An 8,939-nucleotide genomic window follows, 5' to 3' on the forward strand; every position below is an offset into this window, starting at 1 on the left:
TTATAACAACACAGATTGATCAACTTCTAATTCTAGCGCTCAGAAGTCTAACATGGCTCAGCAGGATTTCATTTCTTCTGGAAGCTGTAGGGGAGACTTGGTTTCCTTCCCTTTTTTCCACTTCTAGAGGGTGACCTGCCTGCATTTCTTGGCTAATGGTCCCCCATCACCCCATCTGCTTCTGTCGTCACATCTTCTTCTCTGACTCTTTCCTCCTGCTTTCCCCTTTTGAGGATTATCATGCTGACATTAAGCAGAGACAGCTCATCTGACTAGAGGACATTAGGTCCTGTCCAAATGTCCGCAGAGACATTCCATCCATGCTGATCCATCTACTTCACCCCACGTGCTATGACCTGCTACTAGGCTACTGCGGCAAGAAAGATTATGTTTGGCAATACAACCACAATGCAATTATTGGACCAGTAGAACGTAGTAGTACCTTTTATGTATGATTCCTGTAAGCCAGAAGTAGAAATCAGCATTATGGGCTCTTTGAACCCTGGGATGTTTTCTAAGAGTGGACAATATGGACAGGACCAAATATCAAAGACTTTTTGGCATCAGCCAGATGTCTCTGTGGATGTTTTTGATGGGACCATGTATCCTGCAAGGGCTAAGCTAGGCTACTCTATAACCAAGTCACACAGTTGATACGAGATAATCTAAAGAAACAGGCCTATAGTAGGCTTTTACGAAAATCCCATGAATCTACTTAGCTTTTCCTTTAACAATTAGAAATTTCTACTCATCAACAAATAGGTTTTAAATAATTGCAGATTTTGTTTTCAACTCTTATAACATAAAATAATCAATATAAAGCCTACCTCATACATGTTCCATCCTTTGCAACATTTCAGATTAATGAACAATTTTAATTTTATAAGAGCTTATTACAGGCATTTAAAAATATATTTAAATTTAATGCTATTCTTGTGTTTTTTAATCTAAGGAGTAATGACACCTGCCGATCCCTTTGAAATAGTAATAACTGCTAATGAATTGTAGTGTTGGTATTTGTCTTTCAGGGTTGCCATTAAAGAAAAAAGCTTACATGTAACACTCAAACATTGATTATATGAAAGAATGAAGGAGACTGATATGTCTTCAGCCACTCAAGAAAATTGAGCTCTCCTAAATGGTTGAAGTCTTGTAGCTTTTCTCCTAATTAAGAAAGCCCTTTTTAAAAGGAACATGGATTTTTATTTTTCATACTGTTTCGATCACAGTGCATTGTTTTGGTATCCATTTATTTCACAGTGTGCATGTGTGGTTTCAGATGTAAGCCACAGTTGGTTAATCATCTTCTTTAGAGATGGTGGCTTTCCTCTTGCTAGAATCCTATTTTTTATATGGGTAGTGATGTAAAAAGCAGAGCATAGAGGTAACATGATAGATTATGATGCTGCAGGTGGTTGGAATTATCTAGTTTAAGGTTGTTTTGTAGGAGGTGTGAGGCCCCGATAGTCCACAAAACAACCCAGTGCACAAAGAAAAAGAACACACACTCTTGCCTGAGGAAGTAAAATTACATCATTAAATGTTCCTGTCTTTGCGGGTGGGGGTGGAGAAAAAAGTGGAGGATAAAACATGGCACAGAAATAAAATACAGGCCAAGAAGGCTGTAATTTATATTTGAACTAGTTTCTCTTCCTTTCATTTGTTCCCTGCCCCAATCTCAATACCTATTTTAGTAGCTAGTAATAGAATTTAATTGATTTAGAATAAACACTAGCTAAGAAGTTAAGAGCACTGCATTCAAAGTTCGTTGGGTGCCTGGTTAGTGTATGGTTTCACTAATCACTTAACCTCTCTGATTCTCAATTTCTTTATTATAATGAAGTTAGACTCAATGATCTTTAAAGTCCCTTCAAGTTCCCACATACTTTTTTGAGATCTGAATGTATTGGCTCAGTTTATTTAGTAGCATATTGATACTATGGAGTAAGAACTGAAGATGCTTGAACACTTGGGTATTTAAGAAACTTGAGACACTTTCAAAGGGAAAGCTCTAAAACTAAAATATACACATAGCACGGAGACTAAACTGAATAAATTTACATATTCAAATAAGGGCAGTTGTGTAGGCAAAAACGTGTGTGTCATGTATGGCTCTCGTATGCAATGAAGACTTTGAATACACTTATCTTACTATAACCCATTTTTGCTGTAAGTTTGATTTATGGTGAAAACCTGAAGCATATTGAATTTTACTTCATGAGCAAATTGCTTCACAATTTCTCTGATACAATATTTCTTGAATGTTGCTTAGACTGGAAATTTTTGTGGATTAGGTAAAAAATACATTATTAGATGGTATCCTTATACTTAAAAGAAGGAGCTAGGGTAGCAAACAAAAGCATTACCAGTAATACAAAATGTGCTAAAATACCCACTGAAAATGTGCATTGAGATAATCCAGGAAAGGACATACTCAACATGAAATTAAAATGTATAAATTCTGAGAAAGTTCTAAGTACTAACCAGATTTGTCTTTAATGTTAAAGCCAGCAAGGAGGTTTAAGGCCTACGGACCTATTTTGAGGTTGATCACATGTAATCATATGATTTAGTATTATGCTCAAGTACTTAAACTGTTTAATAAAATTTAAGTGCTATGAACTGTTTTAAGGTTACGGAACCATGGGCCACAATATTATTTTCTATCCTGTACTTTTTTCTCCAAATATTTCAAAGAACAGCAAACTTATATTTATTTTACTTAAATATACAAAAATTGTGATTTAAGTTAAGCTTGGTCCTCAACAAATGATTGCATTTCTTTGAATAGCAAATTATACCAGTAGGTTTAGGAGGCATATTGAGATATTAGATGGAAAGTATGCTCTCTGTATGTCACAGTTGTTAGATTGTATTTATAATGGATGTAATTCAGGATATTCATCCTCCTTATGTGAGTCCCAGATCCCCCAGCAACATTTGTCAGTCTCTGGCAAACACAGGGACATACACAGAAATCATCCTTTTGGTAAAATGTGATGACTGAAGAAAAACTTCTGCTCTAGGACATCATTAGAGCTAGAATACAGCCTAAGGAGAGAAAGAAAAGAAAATTATACAAATATCTACTTACTGAATCGCCCCCCCCACACACACACAATTTTGACAGTAATAGATACTATAGATACTTGTGCTCATGCAGTTTGCCTTACGGTTGTAACATGCCACTTAGCTAGCTCTCTTCTGGGATTTTGTACTAGTGATTTCTAGAAAATTGATCTGAAATGAAATCTATTCTTATCAATGAGATTTTTTTATATGACATATTTCCAATGAGATTTAGCCCACCCTGTTTTTATCATGAATTAACTGTGAGTCAATTTGCTGTATTATTATTATTATTATTATTATTATTATTATTATTATTAAAATTCGGGCATAAACATATGTTTATGTTTATAGGTTCCCAGTGGAAGGATTCACAACAGTGGAGGAAAACATTACTATGACTATTTCACCAGTAAAATATATGCTATGACTCAAAATTGCAGCAATTCCTCTTAGAGCAAACCTTGTTCACATTCAGAAGGGGCAGTTTTCACTTGAAAACCAAATTCACACAGTTTGAAGAGGTGCTATTCTGCCCTTAGTGACACGTGATGCGAGCACTACTGAGAGCTGCTTGGCATCTTCCCACTTCCACACCTACCTGCTCTTCCCACAGGTGGAGCATGGGCAGACCGAGAGTGTGTAGACTCATGGAAACCACAGGGCATGACGAGTGTGTAGGTCTCATCACAACATGCAAATCGCTATTTTGGAGGCTACTAATTTATACAAGAATTGGAACCAAGATGCATACATCACTGGGCAGGCTTACTGTAGCTTGAACTTACCTGGCAAACTTAAAAAAAATGCATTCTCATTTCTGCAACTGAAAAAAAAATATATCTATATCTATATATCTATATCTATCTATCTATCTATCTATATATATATATATTTAAGATTTTTATTGGGGGAATTGGGGATGGGAACAGCGCTGGGGAATTGGGGGAAGGGGAACAGACAAGTTGCTGTCCTTTTGTTCTTCAGTCTAGTTGAGGAGGACGTTGCTTCACTGGCCCAAGTTGGCACCATCATTGCGTTCTTCCCGGGCAAGGCAGATCAGTCACCGGCTTCTGGACTGCCGGTCATGGAGGCTGCTGGCCGCTCATGCTGGCTGCCGGGCCACACACGGTAGCCCATGGCAACCCACTGCCGCAGGGGCTGCAGCCTATGCCATCGCCGGTGACTCATGGCAGCCCAGCTCCAGGCTGAGCTGTTGTTCAGCATCTTAGCTGTAGAGGGCAGTGTCACTGGCCCTCATGTGGAATCCAAACCAGGGCCCTCTGGTGTTCCAAGCCAGCTCTTAACTAACGTGCCACTTGGCCGGCCCTAATATTATATTTTATAACATGGCTAAGATATACCAGAAGCATAGACATGGGGTTTACTACTAGAAACCATTTCCTTTATATTCAAAAAGGAAAGAGAATTGGTTAGAAATAAGGGAAATGTTTAAATACCTCGTTAGCAAGCAGGCAGACATCAGCTTTACTTGTGATTGGGTTTGGAGTGCCAGAAATGGACTTTCAGCCTTGACGTTGCCTCATTAAACTCCCCTACTTCACATTCACCCTTACAATCCACTGTTTTCCTAGGAAGGAGGAAAAAAAAACACATTTCCACTGACCCAGCTCGTGATTGCCATACTGAGAGCAAATAAATGAATGGAGTAGGGGGAGGGGCCATGGGAAGCAGTGCCTTTGCTTTCCAACCACAGAAAATAAGATTACTTACCAAGAACATTTTTATCCAGGGCCAATGTTTATTCCCTCTATCATTCGCCGCCTTAGTCTGTGCAAGAAATCAATTTCCACTCTACCTTTCCCTCCTATTTCTAAAAAAGAGAGAGAGAGGCAGATAATGCTTAAGCTTCAGGGTCCAGAGGAAGATAGAGTAAAGGGTAAAGGACTCCCAGAGCGCTCTTTATCCAGATCCTAGCTCTGGGAGTGAGCCCGGGAAGGGAGGAGTCTTCCCTAAGGAGGGTCCCGGCGGTGGTGAGGGGGATTCACTTCACAGCCAAAATATAAATCATCCACAAAGAGAACCACCAGCCCCTCAGTCTCACAAGCAGCTTCCTGGGGGATTTAGGTTTTAAAGAGGAAAGGGAAGTTCCTGACTTGAGGGGAGGGAAGGAAGGATTTAAGCTTGAAGAGGAATGGGGTTTGGGGTTTGGGGTTTGGGCTTGCAGAAGAAATGGGATTGTGGGAGAAAAGAGGAGAAGGAATAAAAAGCTAACCTTACCCGATCGATCCGGCAATCGTGTGTGTGCCGTATCGGGGTACGGAAATGGCACGAGAATGCGTTTTGCAGCAAAGCCATTTCTGGCACAGTCTCCCTCGGTAACTGTGCAGGAATCATAAGGGACGCAGGAGCCGCACAGCCTGCCACCTCCTCCCCCAGGGACGGTCCCCAGAACCTCCCAAACTCTAGCATTCTAAAAGCCAGGCGTTCGGAGCTGAGGTTTCCGATGGAAGTCAGTCGCCTGGAGTCGCGGGCATCAGGATGCGCCAGGAAATCAGGACCCGGGAGAGCTCCCGAGGCAGCCGCTGCGCTTTCAGCCACGGTGTCGCCTTACCCAACCCGCTGGCTGGCGCAGCGACCCCGAAAGCGCCTGACGACTCGGCCTGAGCCACATCTCCAGCCCTTCGACACCCCCCACCCCTCCACCCGCCGCCCCATCCCCACCCCCAAATGCAAATCGCCAGTGGTTGGGTCATCCTAATGTGACCTCAGTGGCTTATGTGCAGGGTTGGCTGTGCTAGGTTTCCTTTTCGCCTCTTTGAGTTGCTGCCAGTGAGAGGGTTCCCGGGAAATCGAGTGAAATGCACTGGTGGGATACTATTCATTCTAAGCATGATGTTCCCGACGCAGGTAACTCTTAAAGAACTGAGAGTGGGAAGGCGAGAGCAGGCTTCCCGAGGCAATGCCCTCTTGAATTCTCATTGGATCCTTCCCGGCAGCCTCAGTCATTCTCGCCGCCGCCGTATCTGTCAGGATGACTCCAGCCTCGCTCAGTAGTTCCCTGCTCATCTCCCCGTCTTCCACACACCCTTTCTCTTCTCTCTGCAGATTTATCTGTGTGCTACCTCCTGTGCTCTGGGGTGACACGGCTTCTATTTTTCCCCACTGTGTGGGGATGTACAGTCGGTAAATTTTCACTTTGGCTCCCTAAGGATCATCACATAGAAGCCCCCCATCCATCACCACCCTCCCCCCCCCCCCAAATAAAGGACGCCTCTTTCACATTTTGCTTCTCTTCCTTGGAGGTTCTTGGCTCTGCATGTAACTGGTTTTTACTTGGTTACATGCCACCAGGAACCGCTGATTATTTCAAAGTTCCACCATCCAAGAGCTCACCACTTTACCTTGATTTGGGATATCATGGACTATCTGTTTGAATTCTGGATGTATTTTTCTCACTGTCATCTTGCGTCCTGAAATTTCCTCTGGTAAGTTATTCTGTCTGTGCTTTATTAGAAATGTATTGCCGCTGTGATGTTTAAATAAGCTGTGTTTGTTAAAGGAAGTGTCATTTTTTTTTACATTTTTGTGACTTTCAGAACTCAGAGATCTGTGTGAGCATCTTTAATTAGTATGTTAGTTGCAGTCATGCTACTAAGATATAACCCATGTAATGAATTACTCCATCATCATTTACATTCTGTTTTTATTTCTGTCCTCATTTATATTACAGGTTATAGGAAACATTAACCATCCTCCCCCACTCCCCCATTAATGCCTCTTGCACACATTCCAGCATCATCTGAAAGGTCAAATTTTATGTTTAGGAGTGCGCTTAACAGGGACCTCCTGACAATTGCAGGGTCTGGGAAAGTTTGCTAGTCTCTGATCCTCAGAAGGTTGTTGAGGTCAGTGTTTGTTCATTGCAAGCCGTTACATAACTGGGGGAGGACTTGTGTAAAGTGTATTTTTATGGGTTTAGCAGGACACTGAGCATTAAAAACCACTGTATGGTAAGGAGTGTGAGTTTCCAGTGCACCATTTGGTTTTTTTTTTTCTTCTAACATCCCAAATCACACATGGACCCATTATTTGGGGCAGTGTATTTCAATTCAGTCATCATATTTGGGAGTGCACTTCCAGTCTTGTGAATTGAGTTGGTCAACAGTTAGTTAATTGGACATGGAGTGCTTGCTCATTTCAGACGAAGGCACGGATGGTCTTGGTTCTCCTACCCTGAAATTTAGGGACAGGCTTTGTGTGCAAAGTGGAACTGCCTGACCCCACACGTGTTCAACCCCTAGACTCAATTTGTAATATGTCAGTGTGCTTTGCTCTTATGAACGTTTTTGGTGAGCCTAACTGACAGCTACGATTATCACTTCACCTTTAAGTATAGGAGTGTTGAGAAGATTTAAAGCTTAGCTTTTACTTCACATATTGATAAAGACACAGCATTAATTGAATGCCAAACCTGTGTGTATTGGTAATCTCTAATGCCTACCCAGGTTTTGGTTTTTTCTCTGTGATCCCCCCCCCCGCCCCCACCCAATAAGAACAAGTTTCTGGGTTTCTGCAACATTTTATTGGTATGGATGGAGGTGAGAGTCTATTGTTCAAGCTTTTTTTTTTTCTTCTTTATTTTCTTTTTTCCTTTTTTCTTTTTTTTTTTTTTACATTTATTTCTGGGAAAGAACTATTCCGGTAGTCATTGATGGCTGACGCGACAACCCAAGTAATGCTTTTTAAATTCAAAAGCCCTTTTAAGCTTCCAGACATAAAAGTACTCCAGCTGCAGCGTCGCCCCCTCCCGCAGTCTCAGGATCCGAGGGCTTTCCCCCTCTGGGCTCCCACCAAGCAAACAGGGCCGAGACTGTGGTCGCATCCATCGCTTGGCACCCCCACTCCCCCCTTAGTTTCTACCTGGTCCCCTTCCCAGCCTGCTCGTCCTGCCTGACAAGTGTCTTCAGCTCCAATGACTTCAGCTGAAGAAACCAGTGCTTAGTGTAATTCACCAAATTCAAACATCATCCCCTCTGAAGGACTGCTGCTGCTGTGCGCAGGGGTGGAGGGAGTGAGAAAAAAAAACAACTTTCAGTGCGGTCAGACCTTTTCTTCTTCAGCTGGCCTTCTCCAGTCAGACACGGGCATACGGTATTTAGGTAAGTGGGTTTTGCTGTATTATTACCTGACTCGCAGGCTTGGGGCGACAGCGAGGGATGCTTTAACCGGAGGGCTAGCAACAGGCGACTGACTGCCTGCAGGTCCTCCGCAGCCCCTGGCAACGCCTGAGCCACCTGGGCGCAGGGAGCGCGGAGGACCAGGTGCCCCGGTGACTGGCTGGCCCCAGGTGTGGCGCGGGGTGTGGGAGGGACCCGCGTGGGCAGGGACTCAGCCCTGCTTGCCCACCAGCTGGCGCAGGCTCGGCGCTCAGCCCCTGCGGCGAACCGCTGTGTGCATTTGCAGCCCGGGAGCGCGGGGCGCGCCGGGGGGTTCCAGCCTTGCTCTGCGCCTCCATTTCAGTCTTCCTCTGGCCGAACTTGAGCTAAACCTTTTCCCTGAGCCAGAGGACAGACACACTTGGGAGCTGGAGAACCTCCTGTGAAGGCCCTTCTCCGTTTGTATTAATGAAGGAATTGTTTGTAATGAGCTCTAACTAAGCCTAATCAGTGAGGGCCCTTCAGCTCGCCGGCTTTATAGAACCCTAATCGCCGTTTCCATCCGACTGCTCGCTGACTTCTCCGGCTCTGGATGAAAGTATCGCTGACCATCCCTCCCTCCCTCCCTTCTCCAACTCGCAGGAATCTGGGGGGCGGTGGGAAAGAGTTCGATTTCAACTTGGAGCTGGGGCTTGGATTATAAGGTTGAAGTTCAGAGCAAAGAGGTGGGGCTGGGAACCCTGAACTTAG

The 8,939-nt window shown here is 43.6% G+C and overlaps 1 long non-coding RNA gene across 1 annotated transcript; it reads right to left on the minus strand.

Annotated features, from left to right (window-relative positions):
- Positions 1-2,689: 2,689 nt before the first annotated feature.
- Positions 2,690-5,748, minus strand: LOC109393941 (uncharacterized). The gene is made up of 4 exons (XR_002126360.1): positions 5,311-5,748; positions 4,804-4,903; positions 4,530-4,660; positions 2,690-3,051 (listed from the first exon to the last, which is right to left on the minus strand). It is a non-coding gene; the product is annotated as an uncharacterized LOC109393941 (long non-coding RNA).
- Positions 5,749-8,939: the final 3,191 nt, after the last annotated feature.

Source organism: Hipposideros armiger, unplaced genomic scaffold (genome assembly GCF_001890085.2).
Source record: "Hipposideros armiger isolate ML-2016 unplaced genomic scaffold, ASM189008v1 scaffold_398, whole genome shotgun sequence".
NCBI classification, from domain to species: Eukaryota; Metazoa; Chordata; class Mammalia; order Chiroptera; family Hipposideridae; genus Hipposideros; species Hipposideros armiger.